Raw genomic sequence first — 23,127 nt, forward strand, 5'->3', positions numbered from 1 at the left:
AGTTCCTGCTAACCCTGGAATCCTCTATTACATCATAAAGACTCTTTTCCCACCAATCTATTATCTCTCTAAAACACGGTGGTGGTGTTTGGGAAAATCAACTAAAGGGGAAACTGAGACAAATTCTTGCTACTTGGCTTTTAAGGAGGAAGCCTGACGTTTTCCAGGTAATAGTTACGTTCATCTCGAGCTTATGGCGGGCTATATCAGAAGATTTCTTGAATCTCAGATTATTTGGACTATCTAGAGAGAAAGCTGGCAAAAGAGAAAAATATGGGGCTGGAAAAACTTGTGAGTAGAAGAAACTAGAATGCTCTTTATAGAAGATTAGATTGCCTTCCTTCCACCCGTCCAAAGTTGTAGTCAAGCCCTTCTGGATCGTTCTTGATTCATAATAGAAACACAGTTTCTTTGGGGGCTTCTCATAAAAGAAAATGCAAAGCACCAAATTACAACATACCTATGCTCTCTCATGACATAGAGACAGTCTGTCTAGGAAATTTGCCTATGTCATTCATTCTAGCATCCACATGGCATGGAACAAACACAACCTATTCCTCTTGGTTAGAAATGGGCACCAGGGTGCCACTTTGATACTCATTCTTCTCTGAGCACGCTCTTGAATACGCCAATGCAGGCAATATTAAAAAGGCAACATTGTTAAAGTAGGCAGTTTCCTGCCTGCTCAGGGAGTGAGACAAACATGGTCTGTGGACGTACAGTGATAGTCTCTCCCTGGAGATGGCCGGAAACTCAAACATCCCATCCAAGACATGCTTAATTCGAAGGCACGATTTCACAACATCCAGGTGAGCAAAAGCTGGGTAATTTGCATGCACATTAAAGCTTGAAGAGCAGGATGGACGTGCTAAGGGATGCTTTCTGCAGAAAGTCCTTTCATCTTTCATTTGGTTTCCAGGTGTGTGTCTAGCCACGGTTTCCTGAAGCAATGAGCTCAGATCTAATATTCAGGCTCCGGTGTACTCTGCAAATGGGGATTGTTTTGCCTTTCTCGATACTCTGTTACCTTTTCTTCCCAAAGGTAATCACATTGCTTACCTGTCCCTTGCCTTTCCTTACCTGCATGTGGTAGAAAGAGGACAGACAGAAAAGCTGAGAGTGCTCCAGTCTGCAGAAGGGAGGCACATGAGTTACAACTGAACCTTCACATAAATAACCTTTGCGTCTTCCCCAGAGTTTTGGGTCCCAAGAATAGAAGAAAGTCATTCTCCATTCCTGCTTCCTGCGAACTATCCATTTATCTCTTGCAGATACTCATTGGTACACTCTCTCTCCCTCAGCCTTTCCTTTACCCATCCCCAAGCTTCAGGCTCTTCCCAAAGACACCTTTCATCTTCCCTCATTTGAAGGTTCAGCTGCAACTCATTTTGTGAATGGAAAAGATTGGGAGGTTTGCAGGTTAGCAGTGAGGTAGTGCAGTCTGCTGCAGCCAAATTAATGCTGGCCGCCATGTAGTTTCCCATATTAAACAATGCCCACCAAGATCCCGTCTGCTGTAAAACAATTGGTCTCTGAAGCCCAGTATTCATCTTCCAGGGTTGCTGGGAGATAATAAATGGGTAATATTCCGGCGATAATGGTAATGGAGTCACGGCTCAGAGCTAATATTATGGCAAAGTAGTAATTATTTCAACAGTAAACAAGGGGATGGTTGAGTTGCCGACAGAATTCCAGCCTGTTGAAATGGTTCAGTTAATTTGCTTGGAGCCAAGGCCTGGGACTGGCTGCAAGAGCAGGGAGAAAGTTTCCATCGCTGGCCCTAGTGCTCCAAATTCCCCAGTGACCTCTGATTTCCTCTGGCTACGAAGCAACAGAAATCTCCAAGCTTCTCCAGGTCTAACTTCTGATTGATAGGCAATGACAGGGATGGTGGCTTCAGGCTTCTGCCTGAAGATCCTCTGTCTTCTTCCCTGAAGAGCCTCAGCCTGGGTCACTGAGACTAAGGGGGCCTTTATGAAGAAGTAAGAATGTTAACACATGGGCGAGAAAACTGAAGAGTTTTTCAAGGTGAGCTTCTCCAAACAATTGCCTTCATTTTTACATAATTTGTGAACAACAGCAGACATGGCAGTGAGCTAATTCTCGGGACCAGCTTCAGTGATTTGTGATTATGATGGTTATATGAACTCTGATAAAAATGTGGGGCTCAGCAAAAGTGCCTGAGATTCAGAAGGAAAATGATGATAAGACTTGATCAAACTCTGGAGGTTACAAAGGCTCCCTTGTAACCTTACCTTTCAGGACACCTTGTCATTAGTCAGAAGAAGATGAACTCCATAGAAAAAAAGCAAGACATTATATACACAGACATTGTGCCATTTCTTCCTACAATATGCCCGTTCCCAGTCATTTGTTGCTAAGTATGAAGTCAAGTGTCCCCAGCAGAAGCCCAGAGCAGACAGTCTTTGATTTTCTATGTGACCTGGCCATTGTCTGGGTTCAAGCAAGTAGGTCTCATCAGGGTTTTATATGAGGTTAGAAGTCTGAACCTGAGATCCCTGCCAAGGCTTCCTGGTTCAAAAATGCAACAGCTGAGTATGGATGTTGGGCTCTAAGTCTTCATTTTTCTACTGGAATCTCAGATAGTCTATGCATATGGTAATCTTAGTATCATTGAGTTTCACATGCTGGCCAAAGCCTCCTTAGTGACCAGCAAAAAAATCATATAACTAAATCAGCTGCTGGAATTTTATAAGCTGCCTCGGATGTCACCCCCTGTCACCATCACCTGTCTCACCATTACCTGACTCCATTCATCACTGAAGCCAGGTCATAGTTCACAGAAGGGGAACGAGACTGCAGGCAATGGAGGGGGGGTGTCTCAAAAAGTTCTTGGACTTTTTATATTTCCTCAATAGCAGCACAGCATGAAAACCCACAGTGACTTCTTTTTCTTTTCATAACAGCTTCCTGAGGTCTGTCTCCAGTTTTGATTGAGAATGTTTTTATTACTCTGTCCATATCTGAGTTTATTCTGGAATATCTAAGTCTCCCCCACCATTATTTTATCACCATTATACTAGCAATAAACACCACTGCTATTAATTAAATGTTCTGTTATGCTTGTAATTGAGAAAGAATAATTATGCAGTCCAACTTTTAAAGATATATACTGCTCCCCATTGACAAATGAATAAATGTGGAGACAAATGCTAAATTCTAAGCCCTGAGCACAGGACGGTTTGACTCCACCGATCTTTCTAAAGGGATGCTTTCCTTCCAAATAAAATTAGTTTCTATAGACACCCTGAGGAAGAATGAAAAATGGCTACAAATTATTATTATGAGACTTTGGCTTCAGTGTTTCTATCTGTAGAATGGAGATTATAATGATACTTACCTCATTATCAAGATTAAATGTGTTCATAGCTATAGAGCCCTTTGCAGAGTTGGCAGAGAATAAATCCTCAAGTAAAGTTAGTTAATGGTGTTTTTTTAATAACTCCAATGAGCATAAAATCTCTTTCCAAGCATAGATTTTATTTTTGTAAACAGCCATTTGGATTAAAGTCTCATGAATTAGATGAGTGTGATAAAATTATAGCATATACATGTCAAAAACTTTGAAGGCTGGGTTTTTAAAGCAGCTCCAAGACATTTCCAGGAGATGCATTTCCAGAAGGTTCTCAGTAATGGTAGCATCAATGACAACCTCCCCCACCAGGTGGTGGCTAAGTAGTTCTGATACTTATCAAAAACACCATCTTGCTTAGATGGACTATAAATGCAAGAAAGAATACTCATTAACTGTCAAATCTCTTAGGAGATTCATTTTTTAAAGAGCCTAATGCTAGGATAATATTCAAACCTGTCTAGAATTTTGTGAAACTCTCATGGAAGCCTGCCCAACTTTAGGCTGTCAGGTGGCAATTCTTCTAAGTTGGGTGGTCCCTGAGTCCCATGGTGGCTCAGCATACATTACTTTAGCTAACTAATAAAAAGACCAAATGATTCTTTCAGGATATGTAAGTTTTTAAGTGGTGCATAAAAGGAGGAAGAAATGAAAGGCAAATCTATCTTGATAGTTCCCTCTCTTACCTCAGTGCAACCAGAACACTAGATTCTTGGTGCCTGTTAATTCTAAAACGTTACCCTTTTCAATTCAGAATGGGTATGACCTAGCAGAAAGAAAATACTGGAGGCTAGAGAGACAGAGGAACTGTCTATACACACACACACACACACACCCCAAACATAAAAAGCACACAAAATACACATGCACAGACGCATACACACAAAGTGCACAAAACACCTATGGACAGACATCAAACACACAAAATCTAGTGCAAATACATGCACACACACACACACACACACACACACACACACAAGCAAAATACACCTGCACATGCACATGTACATATACACACTAAACACACAAATCCCAAGTACCTACTCAAGCAGACACACAAACACACATAACACATACACATACACATACCCCTGTAGCTCAATGTGTGTTTGTTATGACATACTGTGCTTGTTTATACATCATAGCAGGTATTCAGCAGTTCTCATCTCTTCAAAGACTGAGAGACTACTGCAATAGTGGCTGAAGGAGGTGGCGCAAGGCAGACCATCCCTTCATTAAAAGGAACAATATAAGTTGACTTTCAGATTTCAGATCCTGGTTTTGACCCAAACATTGTCATACTAATAACAAGCAGGATGACCACGACTGCTCCTAAGAAACCTTAGAAGAATAAGGATTCTATGAGTCACAAAGAAAGGGAGCACAGAGTAAACCAAATGTTGGCCTCCATAAAAGCTAAAAGAGCCTAAGGTATCGCACACTTTCTGGCCATTTACCAGTAGCTTAGGCTTCCTGAATTCAGTGGCTAGTTACTTCCAGTCACATTTCTTCAGAATTTAAAATTGAAATCTATTTCTGAAGGTTTTGCTTATAACTATATGATACTTGTAAACATATATTTGAAGAGCAGAAAGCTATAAAGAAACTTGTAATTAGCATCTGTGCCTCCAACAGTTAGCAAGTCACTAATTCTTTTTTTTCATGTAGAGCTCAAAGCTCACTTTTCAAAGTGAGTGATAAGACTACAAAGTCGATCTCAATAGAAATCTCCATGGCAGACTTATTCATCTCTCATGCTGGGGAAACTGTCATTAGGCTCATGTGTAAGTATTTTTGAAAGTATGAAATCATAATGATGGGATTCTAGAGGACTATTCATCCAGGTGATCATTGAGAATTTTTACAAAAGGTACTAAATTAGAGCTCATTCGATCGGGATCTTCCAGTAAACTTGAGACTTGCCCTGTCTGCTTGACAAGTAACTTTAATGTTATAGCTGTATTTCAGGCAGAAATAGGGAGAAAGGTGGAAAAATGAGGCAGGTGCTGGGTTTGGACCCAGAAGATAGAGGAAATCTGCAATAGCCCATTCTGGCTGGACTGTTCTAATTAATGGAAAGAGCTCCTTGCGGGAAGATGGTACCCAGTTGGAATGCTCTTAGGGAAAGCAGGCTCATCTAAGCTACTCCAGAAAGCTACAGAAGAACAAACTGGATAGCAGCAACCTACTAGCCATGCCAATGCTGAGATGTGTAGTGGGAAGCATTCGCATCTCAGGAAAGAGTCTCTAATGAAGAGATACTGGCTTCCATGCAGGAAGAGGTCAGTTATTGCAAGAATGGTGCTTTAAAAGTGAGTTGCTTTTCTGGGCTTTCTCTCCTCTCCCCTCAGGCCTTGCACTCTCTTCCTAATTCACCATGGATGCTAGAAAACAGCAGCAGGCCCTCAGTAGAAGCAGCTGCTTGATCTAAGACTTCCTAGCATCTAGGACCAGAAGGCAGGCACACTTCCCACAGACCCGAGTGTTCCTCTACAGCAAGAGAAAACAGACTAAATCAACATCCAAACAAACTCCCTCATGGGTAGAAGGAGACTCAACCCAAAAGCAGTAGACATGGATCTGGCCACAAAATAAAGACCTAGGGGAGCATTGTGTTTTTGTCATGCTCTGTAAAGAAAAGGCGACCATTCAAACCAAAGTGGGTAGAATATTGAATTGTCTGACAATCAGAGTGGTCCTCATCAGGGATTAGGCTCTGTATGGCCTTGTTAGATGAACAATGAAAAACAACTGGGCACAGGAAGCCATCTGTGAGTTGGGTAGTAGTAGCACTAGGCTCTCTTCAGTGGCATGTGCCAGTCTTGGAAGGACAGAAAGCTCAAAGGTTTGAAATGTGTGTGAGAACCACAAGGCCTTCAGAGTGGAAGCAGGAAAAGTTAGGGAGGGGATCTGAATAAAGAGAGGGGTTTAATGACTCCCACCAGGATAACCACTGCCAGGAATTCTAGAAATCAGTATTACAAAAGATCAGAGGATAGAGATGTTAGCTGTGTGAACCATGTGATCTCAGCACTGATAGAAGGCTGATATTACAAGTCAAAGGCATTCATAAATAAGTGGATGTGATTGGCTGGGTTCCAGAACTACTAACTTAATAACAATAACCTTCTAATTTCAAACTATGCTTTAATTATTTTCAGCCATTTAAAAATGCAAAATCCACTCTGCTCTGTGGTGTCCAAAAAATTAGATCAAATTTAGTCTAACTGAATGTGTCTGTCAATCCTTAGCACCATAAAATGAGACAAGGGAAGACAGCACTTTGAATCATTTGGCATCGAATCATTCAGAGGCCAGAGCTGACAAGGATTGGGAACCACACCAACACTAGAGTTCATTTTGCCCTGCGATTTCCCTCTTGATTTCTGTCTTGCACTATTGTATCTTATTCCTCTGCTCTTTTTAAATGTGTTTCAGATTCAACTCGCCTCCTTCCCTGGGACCACATCCTCTGCAGTGTTTGTAAAATGCTTAGGTGAACTTTCCAATTAATTGCACTGTGTAAATAAATGTAAGACTTAACAAAAGATAATGAGAACAAATGATAATTGCTGTTGTTATAACAACGGGCATAAACACTGGTTCCATTATTTGCTTTTTGAGTTTGTGTTGCAAAAATGCAAGAGCATCTTTGTCTTGGATGGCTGCTTGGTAGCAAGATCACACCTCTTCTCTCAGCCTCCTTGACTTTCTTGGCATTGCCCCAGAGCACATGCATGATTAATGTAGAAATTTCAACAAAGGACAATGGTGCCTACTGTCTTCATGTTTACAAAGCACCTGCAATGTTCAGTTACTATCCTGCCTATTCTCACCCTATTTTACAGATGAACTAACAGAGGTTCAGAGAGGTTAATTAGTTTGCTAAGGGTCACCCACTGAGTAATTGACAGATGAGAGTCCAACCAAGTGTTGTGACCAAAGTGATATTTGCTCCCTAGGATCCCTAGCCCCAGTTAGAATGTGAAAGCTTGGATGTTAAGTTCAAGGTCCAATTGGGGTAACCAAGCTTTGTGAGTGCCTGGGGGAAACCCTTCCTTTTCTGCCAGCGGGCCACATCCCAGTTTTGTAACTGAGTCCCAGACAACTGGTGTTGCTAGTTTCCCAGCACACATTTTTGCTTTCCTGACTCCTTTCTTTCCCATAATGTCTCCCAACATGGTGTACCTCATCAGATGGTAAAATGACTTACACTCACTCAGGAAACTTGGCAAGCACCGCCCGTCTTTTATTTGCACAGTGGGAAGTTTATAGTCAGTATGAATTGTAACAGCTCTGCAGGGCTGACTTCTCAACACTTCCCAGCTGCAGAGCTCTCTGAGGCGAGACATGGCTCGAGAGACACCACGCAGCAGGGACTTTCTGATTCCCCTTTGCAACTGACTTGAATCTTGAAAGCGGTACTGCTGTGAACCTCCTGGCTCTCTCCTTGCCTTTCTCACTAGCAGCCAGGACTTCCAAGGAAGCTGGCAGCAAGGCTCGACCTTCTCCCACTGGGAGCCCTATGGCCCCATCTATTAGCTAGGTAGAGAAGAAAATAGTGTGAGGAAGCATCCTCAGAGCTTGCAGGGAAGTTTCAGATGAGTACGGCAGCAAGGTTTCATTACCAAGGCCTGTGGGCAGCACCTGCCCTGTTTCCTCCCCACATAGTGTTTGTTTTAATAGGACAGAAATACCTTGTCGGTCCTTAGACGTCAATAAGGTGGTAGTCTAGATTATAGATAAATGCACACAATGTAGTGCAGGATGTTATTTATCTAGAAATGTGAACACCTTATCTTAATTCAGTGCCTTTGGAGCAGAAACATGATTGTGTTTATTTCTGTTTTAATTTGTGAAAATGTGACCAAAGCACTGCTTTCAGATAATTTTTAGTTAATTTCTTTAACCTTCATTAAACCTCCGTTTCTATGCAAGTTAGAGGCAGCAATTTTTGAGCGTGTCATTTTACCAGTGAAAGGAAGGATGTTAAGAGACATGCAGACATTTATTACCTCTATTTAATGCACTTTCAGTACATATTGAATACACCTGAGGAGTTATGGATCTGGTCCTAGGGGAAGCAGGGTTTGGGGGCAAGTTCACATGCAGTGGTAAATCTTGTGCCAAGGACTCTATTAACAATATTAACCAAATTTTGCAGTAGATAAAATGTGGTACAATGGAAATACATTTAAGATGGGCACTCATGCCATAGCTTCTCTTCAAAGTCATTTTATTTATTGTTAGCAACAGTGTGTTAATACTTACAATTAAGATGAAATACTGTCAAGGATGAGCGATTAAAAATTCTATTATTATTGTTGTAATAATTACCAATTCCACTCTTCACTTGACCACTATTGTTATCCCTATTTTGCTGATATTTACGGAGGATTTACTTTGTACCAGACACAGGATACATGTTACTTGTGTTACCTCAGGAAATGCATACCACATTATGTGCCTTCTGCCTTGGGTATCACCCTTCATAAGGTGACTAGGTGAGAAGATTAATGCAGATGGAAAGAGCCCACAGTGACATTGCTTAGGAAGTGGCGCGATCAGAATTCATGTCTTGAAGCTCAGTGGTGATGCAGCTCTACAAAGCTCCGAGAGTTCAGCCTATATTCATGAAAGAAAGCTACCCACGTCTATAGACAGTTTCAAGTGCTACAGTTCTATCCCAGCCCTGTTTCTTCATAGCTTACTAACATTGGCAAATTATTTAAAACTTCCATGCATGTTTCTTGCTTTCCTTATTCTCTCTCCTATAGTGTTTCTAAAGATTAGATACGCTAATACAAGTAGAGTGCTGGTCTGCAAAGCAGATAAAGGTCCTTATTTGTACCAGCTTTTAGTATTGTCACTGACATCACTGTCTTCCCCCACTCAATATATCCCATCCATCCTTGCATTCAAATAGAAGACTGATGTGTTGGTGCCAAGCAACCGTGACATTTTACTATGCCACAACAGGACAACTTCTAAGTAACTCATATGTGTTTTTCCTTTCCTTGAAATGAGCTCAGACACAGGTTTGTAAGCAATCACTCCTTTGAAGATCACTGCCTTGCTCAAAATACAGTGCAGCATTGGAAAACAACAGGGATGAAGACGGGACACTCCTCTCCTGCTTTAAGGTAATAGGCAAAGGCTGACACTTGAATGTGGGTGGGGTTAGGAATTAAAGACGGGGAACTAAAAAGGACAAATGGCTGTGGTGATGCCATATTGATACCTCCCATTTATTCTTGCTCTCTTTGACAGAAGTGACTGGTGACAGACTTGAATCAGAGCACCTGGAGTCACACTCAAAAGACATTCACGTTAACTGATCTTTCGGTATTCCTTCGTAGAAGGTCCAGAGACTCAGGCTTGCAAAACTCTGAGGGCTCAATAGACCTTCATGAGGCTCCTGCCCTACTTGGAGTCCAATAAGAGGTAAACAATTATCTAGGGTTGGAACTTCTTGAAGGTGTAGCCACATACCTGGTAGACACAGAAGGGCTTTTCCAGTGCTATGTGTGAGTGGCCTGTGTTCCTGAAAATGATCCCAATAAACTCACTGGTTCAAGAAACTGGACTTTGGTGGAATATTTTCTTCGGTTTGATAGAGTCCTGCTTATTTAAGATTCATAGACATTGTCATCACCAGAAAATATAACAAAATATCCATGTCATTCTGCAAAGTCCAATTCTGTGCCTCATAATTTGATGTGATATGCAGTAAGGCACACAAGTCACCCTTTGTTCTGAATCCACGTATAATCACAGACTCATGTTTAGTATAAATATTTTGGAAGTGAGGTTTTTTTTGTGAAGCTACAATCTTCCCAAATTTGTTCTCCACTATAACGTAAGTGGAGCTCTATCACAGTCATACTAACTTCATATAGAGGAGCAAATGAAAATATTTTAAAACATTAAAGTTTGATACGGTGTGTCATATCATAAGCACACACACACATACACACACACACACACACATACACACACACCACACACTCACACACACACACACACATGTCTCAAAAAACATTGAGGGAAAGAGGAGAGGGGAGGGGGGTAGAAAAGTTGTTAAAACAGAGCTCACGGTTACCGGGGTAAAATAGCCTCTTTCATGTAACAGGACAGCTGTACTCAAGAACTCCCAGCAGCTGGGGTGCTACCTGTACAAGGTGAAGCCAGTCAATGTTCCGGTGTGAATGGAGGCTCATACAAGCCCCACCCTTAGCTACGGACAGTTGATAGCTGCTAGCAACAGGAGATTCAGTTTTCCTTAGGCATTTGGCTCCTGCTTAGGGTGACAATGCTTAAGCAACTGCCCCCACATTGATGTTGAATCAGATCGAGCAGATTATTTTTAAAAAGGGGGACATTATGTTGGGTTGGAACCTGGAAAGAGTTGGAGAAGAAGAGTAGGAGATGAGTATGATTGAAAGCACATGAAATTCTCAAAGAATAAATTTAACATACTCCTTTTTCTTAAAAAGTAAAAGTGTGTGGATTTTAGATACAATCATGACCTAACAACATCTGGTTCCACAGCTGCATTCACCTACTTTGATATCTGCTGTTGATGGTTATGAACGACCAAGAGCAAATTCAGCTCAAGCCTGAGAGCTATGTTGTTTTCTTGAGCCTTAGACTTATCACGTTGCATAGTGGTGTGTATTGTCCAGCAAGATATGTATGTGAGCTTTTATATCATAGTTTCTTCATCTGAAGGTTAGTAAAATCACTGATCACATGACATTATCAGGAAAGTTAAACGGGGGGTTGGGGATATAGCTCAGTGGTAGAGCACTTGCCTAGCAACGCGCAAAGCCCTGAGTTTGGTCCCCAGCTCCGAAAAAAAGAAAAAAGAAAGAAAAAGTTAAATGGATCACACATATAAACATTTAGGACAATGCCAAGAACAGGCTCAACTTACAACAAAAATATTAAGAAATTACAATGATACAGTGGAAATGGAGGAGACAATAAAAACGATGACAGCCAGGAATAATCCTTCAATCCTCTCCTTTTTTCTCTCACTTCTAGTTTTATTTTTCAACTTTTGTGACTGTCTCACTCTGAAGCCTATGCTGGCCTTGAACTCATGACAACCCTTCTTCAGTCTCTTTGGTACAGGGACTACAAGCATGAGCTACAGTGCCCTCCCTCAGACTTTTCTTTTATGCGGAGATAGAATGGAACCATTTTAACAGCAGCTATTTTTCTAATGGCATCCACTTGTCTCTCAAGGCACAAAACTGCTAGCTTTTGCTTGACAATTCTGGCATGCCAAATGATCCCAGGACCCCTTGCTGCTGTCCACATGATGACAATGAAGTAGAGCTCCCATCGAGAGGTCCTTATAGCCATGACAACATGTGCAACTCCACTCAGCTGAGGATGTCATTTCCATGACAACACCTGAATGACCCAAATCAAAAGGCCTATGGAAGTGTCACAAAGAGAAGATGTGTCAACACTGAGGAATGCCGCCACTCAAGGGCAGAGCAGGCAGTCAGAGGGGACGCTTAGCAGCAATGCTAAAGCAAGCGAAATGATGTCTAACATGAATGCGTGTGAAACTCACCAAGGCACACTGAGCTCCAAAGAGCTGTAGCTCCTAGGAAGGTATATATAAAGAGATGGAGCTAAACTTTCCAGTCTTGTGTCTCCCACAACCCATCCTTCCCAACTAAAGGGTTTCTGTTTCCAAGGGAACAGTGGTTCTGAGGTCATATAAACAATATCAGTAGGATGGCTAGGGCATTGAGAGAACATTGTGGTTGGGGAATCAAAAAGTCACCTCCAAGCTAGAAGTAGGTAGCTATAATATAGCAAGAGAGGTTTTTTCCAAGTTGGTCAGCTGCCATTATTCTCTGCATATAGAGATGGGTGTCCTCCTGGGCAGACCTAAGCATGTGAGCATGTGGTAACAAGGAAGTAGGGATGTTTGCAGAACTCCCAGGACATGCTATGCAAAGCTGAAATATTTACTCTTAGTTCCAAACTCTGTCCTGAGGAGGATATTGACCATGTTAGTCTACATATTGTGTATTTGCTTGGCCCTCCCCTTTTCCTCCTATTTTACAAACAAGGAATTTTAGGCAAGGGGTAGCCAAGCTTGGCTCCAAAGTGAAATTTTGACTTAAAACAAATAAACAAAAACAGCTGAAACAATAACAACAACAACATCAACAGCAACAACAACAACAAGCAAAAAACAAAACTGGGGAAGATTTCACTTATACAATCATCTGTGGGACAGAATGGATGGCTTCCCAAAACTGGCTCTGACTTTGATGAAAGATGGATTAGATAACCCTGCTCTGTGTGAGCATATGATTGGGGGTGGGAAGTGTTAAATATTGGAAACTGAGAAATTCTGCACTGGTCTCAAAAAAATTGGGGTATGAAGAGAAATCTGAGTGTGTCCCTACGCCCCTTGCCATGAGTCATTTCACACTTCAAGCAATATCACAGACAGGGCTAACAGCTATCCATCCCCAGTGATCCTCATTTCAGTTGGCAGCACATGCTCTCACTTCTAAATGACCTAGTTGCAGAGAGAGCCTGTTGCATTTGCCACACTGTAACTTTAGCTAAACAGTCCCAGATTCCCTAAATGTCTCCTCAAATTCTGGGTGTTGCTTCGCTGGTGATCAAAACATACTGTATGTTAAATAAATAAAAGCCAAACTTAGTACACTTTTCTTTCATCTGAAAAGGAGAGACACAGAGAAAGAAGCCACGTCATTATACAGAGCAATGACCAGGCAGCATCCAGGGCTTTCAGGTGGCAGACCACACTCTGGAAAGATAATCTTGAATTCACACTGCCTTCTCCATCCCGATCATTTATTCTGTTGTACTTTATCTTAAGGCTTCCACCTAAACGGTATCTCACCTCCTTCAGTCCATTTTCTCCTTTTCAAACCACCGAATTATCTGTTGAAAATTTTCCAATTTTCATTTCTATTTATTATTTATTTCTTTATTTTTTTTCACTTGTGAATTTCATACAAGAGTACTGTATTTGCATCATTTTCAATTCTCTCTACCCTCTTCAACTCCACTGATTTCCTTCTCACTCATCTCAAATTCATGACCTTCTTATAAACACATACACATATACATACATACATACATACATACACACACACACTCACACAAACATACACACACAAACACACACACCACAAACACACACACACACACACACACACACACACACACACACACACACACACACATCCTCAATTTAGCATTGCTTCCTTTGGGATTGGTCAAACTATCACAGGCAAATACTCTCTCTCCTAGTAGCCATTACTTATCTGTATTGTTAGGGGTCGAACCTTGTGACACGTCTGTTGTTTTTATCACAATGACTCCAGCCTGAATTTTGCCAATTCTGCTTCCATTTCAATCAACATCTAAGCAATTCTTGTATTACTAATCATTTCTCCCTTTCAGAAAGACTCTCTTTCATTGGCTTGAATATTTCTTTCCTGTCTCTTCCTCTCAGAAGTCTCTGCCGGAGCCCCTTCTCCTCTGCAGCTTGTTGGGGTCAGCACGTAAGTCTTGCATCTCTGCTCCAAATACAGTTGCCATATTTATGAGTCCAGTCTGCCACGTGGCATCCCCTGGTTGTTGGCTAGTCATTGTTCCTTTTGAGTAATAAAATTTTATAATTGTGTCTTCTCTCTCAATGTCTCTCCTATTCAGATGAAATAAAATTAGCCAACTTTGGATTTTACACATTGAACATCAATATTGTTTTTCTAGTTCCTTCCTGTGCCCAGGTATAGGCAGATATCCATTCATCATTTCTATTTTTGTACTAACGTACTATTTTGTTACTAAAGTATGAACCTCTAGTTTCCTGGAAAGTGCTTCTTGTGCAGTTCTTGGTGGATAGAAATATTCACTAGTCATCATTGCCACAGGCCACATATCTGATTGCTACCTTTTCCTCATAGTGGGCTTTAGCTCCATTTTTATAACAGATTTAAGATTAAACAGCCTCACCATTTTTAATACTACCACCATAGTCTACACTATTGCTTTAACCCTCTTCTAATTACATTCTACCATTTCTTTCTGCCAATGTTCTAGCTCTCCATGCATAACAAACACACTCTTAACTCAAGACTTGGCGGTCCCTGAAGCCTCTATCTAGAAGAACATAGTTTCTATTCCCTCTATCTGCTCACCATAGGCCTTTCTTGTTCCAGCTTTTAATAATCTGATGAAGATTCTACCACTAAGCCCTCTGTTCATGTCAGTTGTATTTTTTCTCCTTAACTCTCTCTCCCTTCTGACACCAGGATACACATTTATTTCTAGACTGTTGTATCTCCCTCCAATCCACAGCCTACGGAAGCCAAGTCTTTGCTCACTGCTTGGTCTATAGCAGTGAGATACACAATGGCATGCTTCAGCATTCAATGACTAAAGGACAAGTAGATCTGCTTCTCTAGCACATCCCTTCAGAGTACACTGATTCTAATCAATCTACTAAATCCCTGTTCTGTACAAACATAAGTCTCAAGTTGTTACAGTCCTTTAAAAAAGAGATCCAAGCACACTGAGAAATGGGTTAGCATTTAAAAGGTTAAGAACACTTGCTTTGCTTGTAGAGGACCTGAGTTCAGTTCCTAGCACCCAAGTTGGACAATTCACAACCATCTGTATTTCCAGCTGGAAATAAGGAAACTGATACCCTGGTCCTCACAGATATCTTCACACACATGGTATGCACCCACAAAGGGATATACTTACATTTATAGAAATAAAGAAAAAGATTTAAAAACAATTTTTGATGGGAGCTAAATTACAGCAATCAACAAGTTAACAAAACAAAACACCAACAATAATAGGCCAGAAATCAGCTGGTCTGTACTATCCTACCTAAGGTCACAGACAATGAAGCTGAACACAACCTTAGACTTCCCAACCGGGCAATGAAAGAGGCCAAACAAAAACTCTAAGAACACTTTTGCAGCTAGGTGCCCACTTCACCATACCCATGGACCAGTTTCTGGACGCTTCACCTAAGGTCCTCCCTCAGTTCTCTAATTCTGCCATTTCAGGAACTTGAACTTCCAAGGCTTCTCTAAAGGCCAATCTTGCTGGCCAACAAGAAGATTTCCCCTTACCTGACACTTCCTCCTCACTTCCCCATGATACATTGAAGCAGCAGACATTTGTCATAACCATACTTCCTGAAACTTCCAGTCATTATAACTGCAATGTTCCCTTTTTGACTTATCCGATCCATGTACTACCAGTTACTTGACCTCAGTTTCTCCTTGGGCCTTCTCCTGTGTATGAGCTATATGCTACCCTGGTCATTACCCCAGACTTGTCACTCTCTGGAATCCAGTAACATTAATTATAAGATCATGATTTCTGATTCAAAGAATGTGTGTTTCTAACTTGCTTGCTTACACACTCAATCTATAGCCCACATTTACTCTACTCATTCCTTTGCTAAACTATTATATATTTAATGTCTATATAATCTTGACATCATGCTAAACATTGAGGCGTACATGGAAAAACCAGAGCAAATGTTCTCCGTGTCCTGGGTAAGCATACAGTCTGGCTCATCAAACAAACTCTAAAAATAACCCTTCTGTAGTCGCATGGCTTCTTGACTGTGCATGAGCATCAGTGCAGGCACTCAGTGTTGCCCTTTCAGAAATGAGACTGCTAGAGCTACTACAGCTCTCCTCCTTCAAATTTAAAGTAGCTCTTTAAATATTCCATCCCACCCTACTTTAAGTTTATCACATAAATGTGTAGATTATTTCTTTGTGTCTCCTCCAGCTTTGCCATAATTAGATGTAGTACATTATGAGAATTACCTACCAAAGATTCCTTCCATATCTTGCCTACTAGCACAGAAGGTCAGTGCAGCCTTGGCTTACTTTGTCCACTCACATATCTCCAGTACTTAGAGAATTTCTCTTTCACAGGTAGGGATGGTTATAATGTACAGATTTTCACTATGTGGCATAGGTTTCTCTGTAATTCACTATTGAGCTTAGGTTGGCCATGAACTCTTGTTCCGCCTATCTTAGCATCTCAGGTTCTGGACTATAGAAATGTGCAATTATATTCCATTTAATGAGAAATTCTTAAATAAATAAGTTAATTACTTAACATTATTTCATCAAAGGTTTCCCTAGAGGCAACATACATACAATCTTCTCTATTTACTTTCCCACCTAGAGTGGTGTATTATGTGACAACTAATAGATTGAAGAGAAAGCCCTTCACCTCTCTCATGCTGGTCAGTGGCCAAATATTTATAACCAAGGTCACTCTAGGAAACAGTCAAAAAAGGAAGTGCACTGACACAGGAATCGAGAGAGGAACACGAGTGTCCTGCAGTTCAGCTGAGCAGGATAGTTCTGAGTCTGTTGTGGGAAAACCATCAAGGCAAAGACATTCTTTCTAGCCCTGGGTCCAAAAGAGAGGAAAGGAGTTTGTGTTTTAGAGATGCGGCATGGGGGGTGAGGAGAAAACAAATAGTCACTGTTGTGGGGAGTTAGGGGGAAAAGATGATCCTTCTATACCTGTTTCCATCAGCTGCTAGATGAGGACAGTTATGGTAGGCTCCTGTCTGGAGCATACTGCTGTCTCCTTTTGGATGCCTTTCTCCTAGCTGCACTCCATTGTCTGTCTTCAGGGGGAGAGGATGCCCCTAGTCCTGCTGCTGCTTGTGATAGGGCAGGTTGGTACCCATGGGTGGCCTCCCCTTCTCAGAGGAGAAGGGAAAGGAGGATGGGGGAGGAGAGTATGAGGATTGGACTGGGAGGAGAAGAGGAAGTGAATAAGTAAAGAAATTATGGAAAAGCATTTTTTAAATGATCCTTCTAGGCTCCAGGGGAATGCCTGTTCAGGGCTTGGGACTGAAGGACGATGGGCAGGTTCTGCTTGCAATAGAAGCTGTGGAGTCCACACACACCCCCTAAGGAAGAGGAGGAAGCCCTGACAACAGAAACTGTATTGATATTCTTCTTAGTCCCTTCTGCCTGCCCTGGTTCTGGTAAGAAAAGTGTTTTCTACTAAGAAGATGAACTCTGCCCCCAAATCCCCAAGACACATCATGAAGCTGAATGAAGTCAGATAATGAAAAACACACCCTGGAATCTGGCAATTCCTTTTCATATCTGAAGCTGTTAAAGTGTAAAACAACCTAATAATAACAATCAAAGCAGACGGCATGCCATTGTGCGAGTGAAGGATAGTGTTTAACATAAGGGAAAAAATAAATCAAGTCAGAGAGCAAGCAGCCCCATGAATCCCTTGAATCGGGGCCATCCAGGTGTGTGAAGAGAAACGGAGATGGGGTTGGGGGTTGGGATGAGATAGCATAACACACACACACACACACACACACACACACACACACACACACACACACACACACACACGCTTCCCTGTGTAGCTAGGGAAGAGATGGGAGAGGGGCTACAGCTACATGCTCGAGGCTATGGCCTTTGCTCATAACATTTCAAGGAATTTGATGTCCCAGGAGAGGAATGAAAATGGCCCAGGGTTGATGAGCATGACCATCAGGCTCCAACTGTATTCAGTGTGGAAAAAGTGGATTTGTAAGAATATAATGAGAAAGTGAGTGGATGAGGACCATAGGCCCATAGGATGGTAGAAACCAGAGAGCAGGTGTGCCTGAAAGACCAAGAGGAAACAGCGAGCTGAAAATCAATTTGCACTGATAGAGATTTGGTAGTCAGAAAGCTTGCAAAATTTGAGTTGATTTGAATTTTGCATCAATGGTGTAATTACTTTTAAATTGTAAATCCTTGGCTTTGGTTCTATAATAAAAGAATTCCTATGCATTGGAGTATCTATGAGAATTGGGTAGTAACTGTTTGTGCCAACTGAATCACCAGCTTACCACACAGCAGTGGCTCTCAAACCTGAGCTTGTTTCACAATGCCCAGGGGGGATATAAGCTCCTTGAGCACACCGTTAGTGCTTTGATCTAGAATATGGACTGGGTGCAGCGGGTGTTAGCAGTTATCCAGGATCTTTTCTAAGAACCAATATCTTAGTCCAATGTCTGCATTCTGGACACACACTGCCTTAAATCGAGTCTAGCCAACGTGGGGCTGCCTGATCTTTTTTCCACTCGTTTGACCTTCATAAAGCTCATCTGAATGAGAAAAGATAATTCTTTTTAGCAGAGTAGGCTAATAATAAAACCTGTCTCACTGTCGTCATGAGGAACAGACACTTTGTGTAATTGTTAGAAGCAAGCCTATCACATTTTTAAGCATCCGTAAACTGTTAGTGATTGTTATTATCAAATGATGGAAAGTCTGTCTGCTATGTAGACTCTAGAAAAACTGTAGTCATTAGAAGTCAAGAAAAGATTCAGGATCCACAACTGATCCTTCACGATCTATGGGATACTTGAAGCCATAGACCGATTTGACCCCTGTGCTGTATAAGTTCTTCTTTATACACCCATATCTATGACAAAGTTTAATTTATAAAATAGAATAAAAGATTGGAGTGATGACAAGGTAGAGCCATTTTAACAGGATGCTGCAACAAAACCTATAAAAGAACTATCTCTTTATCACAACATCATCCTGTACTGTGCTCAACCTGGCCCAGCAATGGTGGAAGATGATGCGTGACAGGATAAAGTGAGGTGGGTGACAGAGAAATTTTCTTGTCAGGGTAGGCTGTAATTGGCCATCTTACTTGGACACAAGATAGTGACACCACCACAGTTGATCTTGCAACTCAGAGGGCCACTCAGTGTCTAACAGGCAGCTGGCATACACATGGCCATGCCTGGCAAACAAAAGATTCATATCTCAGGCAGAGCAGATCTGGATGGAAAGAAGCTTCATCATACTAAGAATGTCATACAACTTTAAACTCATGCATGGCTATTTCTGGAAGCTTCCATTAATAATTCCAAACCATAGTTGACTTCAGATAACCTAAACTCAGAGTGGACTTCTGCACAAAATCTGCACTGTACACGTTATGACCTAATGAAAAAGGCATTGTGGTTACTGGTTTTTGTCAGATCCTAACCATGAGCTCTAAAGCCTCTTGAGTCTGTTTAGAAATGGTTTTCCTGCTTCTATTTAAAGTAGACTTCCAATCTTACCGAGCCATGCTGATCGTCATCAGTGAGAAAGATGATTTGGTCTCCTTGCTTTTGTTTCTCTTTTTGTTCCATCAAAACAGCTCTTCTTGGTAACAATCACCAAGCACTAGCATAAATAGCTGGAAACTCAGGAGAGCATGGGGGAGTTCGCTGTTAGCGGTGTCTGAATTGAGCAGACATCTGATTCTACACCATTTTTCAAGGGTTTTTAAATAATTGGGTAAAACCACAAACAGCTCCTGTGGTGTGCACTTCTGCCCTTGGTTTCTAGACTGAGGCGTGATTGCATATGTTCTCTATTCGGGCACATTGAACTCATTAATTTCTCCACTGCTCTGTTTTTATGATTTTTCTCTTCTTTGAAGTAGAAAGTTGCACCAGTAAGATTGCTTTAGATCAGACCATAAATATTGGACTTATAAAATCCCTTATTTACAGTGGCAAGCTTTACTCAAATCCATGACTGCCTAGCTGTAAATTTATGTGGAATTAAAGAGTAATCTATAAATGTCCCCCCTCCCCCATTTTCCCTTCCCCACCTTGTTTCACAAGGCTGTGTTTAAACCATTTGACTAATGAATTTCTGGATGACTTTTTCCTACAGTGTGGGGTTGTGCCACAGTTTGATGATCACCATAGTATATGACTCTCTATGCATCAGAACAAATACTGTATATTCCATAGTGTTTTGCACAGGACACCTCTTTTACTATGATACACCTTTTTCCTCTCTGATCACCATTGACCACTGCAATATCTGTTCCAGTAGGATTGTCTTGGTCCTTCTGGCAGCAACTTAGGGTTCTGTGGAAATTTTCACTAAGGATCTGTGTTAATTAGAAAGTGCTGAAGAATGACGAAGAAGATGATTAAGTACCTTTAAATACTTCCAGTATTGGCAATTGAACAATTCCACTTTTTAGGGAAGGGATGTGGATACCCTCCCATTCTGTTCTTGTCTCATGAGTCAAAGTACTGAAGAAGGGGCCAGCCAAAGGCATGGCAGCTAAACATGGGCACTTATGTTAATATAAGTTGTGACGGTAATAAGTGCTTTACCTTGGTGCACCTGTCCCAACTCTCTTGGCGGTAGATTTCCCAGAGGAAAGTCTAAGGCTTTATGCTTTTATACAGATCAGGAGAGGGTAGCAGACCTTTACTTAGACATTGTTCTAGTTGATTTGTAAATTCTGACATAGTTATCATTCAAAAATTATTGGAAACATGGCTGAGAGATACAGCTCAGTGATAGAATTTTAGCATGCATGAGGTCCTAGGTTTAAAATCTGATAATAAGAAAAAATGCCCAGTAATCATGGAGTAGAGGGTATAGGTGGTAATTTTAACAACAATGGCCCCCATAGAATCTTGCGTTTGAATGCTTGGCCCATAGGGAGTGGGACAATTAGGAGATGTGGCCTTGTAGGAAGAAATGTGTTACTATGAGGACACTTAGAAGTCTCATATGCTCAAGTTATGCCCAGTGTAGCTCATAGTTGCTTCTGCTGCTTGTGGCTCAATATGTAGAACTCTCAACTCCTTCTCCAGCACCATGTTTGCCTATACGCTGCCATGAGGACACTGGACTAAGCTTCTGAAACTGAAAGCTAGTGCCAGTGAAATATTTCCCTTTATAAGAGTTGCCATGGCCATAGTGTCTCTCCACAGCAAAAGAAACACCAACCAAGACAGTATATTTCAATATTTGGGCCTATGAGATAAGTCAGTATGTAAGTAGAACTTGACACCAAACTTGACAATCTGATTTGAGACACAGGATCCACTTGGTCAAAGAAGAGAACTGATTTTTCCAAGTTATTCATAGAACTTTGAGCTCTGTATGTATGCAATTACAGACACACAGACACACACACACACACACACACACACACACACACACACACACACGAATGTAATACTAAAAGAATTTAAATGATGCTGAGAAATGAACTCTGGTGTCTTACTCTTTACTCTAAGATTTGAGTTTAACTATGTCCAAAGTGTTTATTTTTATTTTTGCTTTGGTTTGAGGTCAAGTTTCACTTCAGAATTAGCCCTGGCTAGCTTGGAACTCATTATATCAATCAAGAGTGCCTCAATATTGTGGTAGACTTCCTGATTCTGTCTCCCATGATTCTGGGATTGCAGGCATGTACAACCATACCAAATGGAAAGTCTCAATGTATACAAAGAAACATGAAGACTGATAAGACCATCTCTCCAGTACTGTCTACTCTCTCCTGCCACTATCTCTTGAGAATGTCAGGTCTTTATGGATGTGTAGAGAAAAGCCATCATCCCTGATTGGAAAAGTGTGAAACTGCTCTTGGATCCCAAAGAAATGGGTGACATTGTTGTGGATAAAGAGAGTCATTGGAGGCTTGGTACCTTGGTCTGGAAGCAAGAATAGAACTCTTGAGTAAAGGTGCGATGTAAGGCGAGAAAAAGGCATGGGTCACAGTGAGGACGTCCTGTATGTGCTGGCTTGTCTGAGCTGTTCGTTTGACAACATTGCACATGCTTATGGGGAGGAGCCAGGTCCTGAAAACTCTAGGTACCATTCCAAGTAGCAGGAATTAATGCAAAAGAGAAGTGGAACTTTAGACACGATGACTACTGCTGAATATGACTCAGTCAGTAAGGAAGCGACAACTTCTCTCCAGCTGAATCTGTTTTCAAAGTACAGCTCTCTCAGACAGCCCACCCCTACTTTATTTTCCTTTAAGATTTATTTTATTTATGAGAGCTCTATCTGGATATGTATTTGCATGCCAGAAGAGGGCATTAGATCCCACTAAAGATGGTTGTGAGGCACCATTGGTTGCTGGGAATTGAACTCAGGACCTCTGGAAGAGCAGTCAGTGCTCTTAACCACTGAGCCATCTCTCCAGCCTCTCATCCCTATTTAAATAGAAATGAATCATTTTGTATGACCAAAGGACCAGAGAAGGGAATATACTCCATACATTTCTGAATAGCTTAGTGCAAAAGAACTCACAAAGAACAGTGTACTCCACATCTGCCCTCGGGAAGCAGATACATGGACTAGATGCCCAGGGCATCCCCATATTCACTTTTGGGACAAAGTCCACAGACAAAGCCCGGTTCTTCTAATGACTTATTTAGATTCTGATATTCTAGTCGAAGACAGGCAGATAGCAAGCAACTCTCAGCAGATTCCCCAGGCAGGGAACTGCCCTGACAAGAAGCAAGAAGAGTAAATACCAGTTCTCTCTCCTTCTCTCCTAAGTCCTTCTTTCTCAGACACTTGGTTTACCTTATAGCTTTATGGTATAGCCATGACCAAATACGCCTTTTTGTCACTGTAGAAAAGATGTACACCCTTCACTAGTTAATAACAAGGTGATCCAACACAACAGAACTTCTAAAAGTAGCCCAAAAGCATGGAATATGATACAGTTATCCCCTGTCTGTCTTTCTGTCTGTCTGTCTCTCTCTGTGTGTCTTTCTCTGTGTCTCTCTCTGTCTCTGTCTCTGTGTCTCTGTCTCTCTCTGTCTCTCTCTCTCATTCTGGGTGGGGTTCCATGTCCGGGTAAGGTGACACCTTTACCTCCCTCAGCTCCTCTCTGCCAGG

The 23,127-nt window shown here is 41.4% G+C and overlaps 1 protein-coding gene and 1 long non-coding RNA gene across 10 annotated transcripts in view; one reads left to right on the plus strand and one right to left on the minus strand.

The window, feature by feature from the left end:
• Window positions 1-23,127, minus strand: part of Ntm (neurotrimin) — a 990,153-nt gene that overhangs the window by 86,589 nt on the left and 880,437 nt on the right. The window lies entirely within an intron of this gene.
• LOC134480150 (uncharacterized) lies at window positions 52-9,954 on the plus strand. 5 transcript variants are annotated; one of them, XR_010054342.1, is made up of 6 exons: window positions 52-167; window positions 920-2,028; window positions 5,042-5,157; window positions 6,812-6,869; window positions 9,406-9,516; window positions 9,644-9,954. It is a non-coding gene; the product is annotated as an uncharacterized LOC134480150 (long non-coding RNA). The 5 variants fall into 5 exon arrangements; XR_010054340.1 differs by having other exon boundaries at window positions 920-1,042; window positions 1,938-2,028; window positions 6,812-9,516; XR_010054344.1 differs by lacking the exon at window positions 920-2,028 and having other exon boundaries at window positions 61-167.

Source organism: Rattus norvegicus, chromosome 8, assembly GCF_036323735.1.
Source record: "Rattus norvegicus strain BN/NHsdMcwi chromosome 8, GRCr8, whole genome shotgun sequence".
NCBI lineage: Eukaryota > Metazoa > Chordata > Mammalia > Rodentia > Muridae > Rattus > Rattus norvegicus.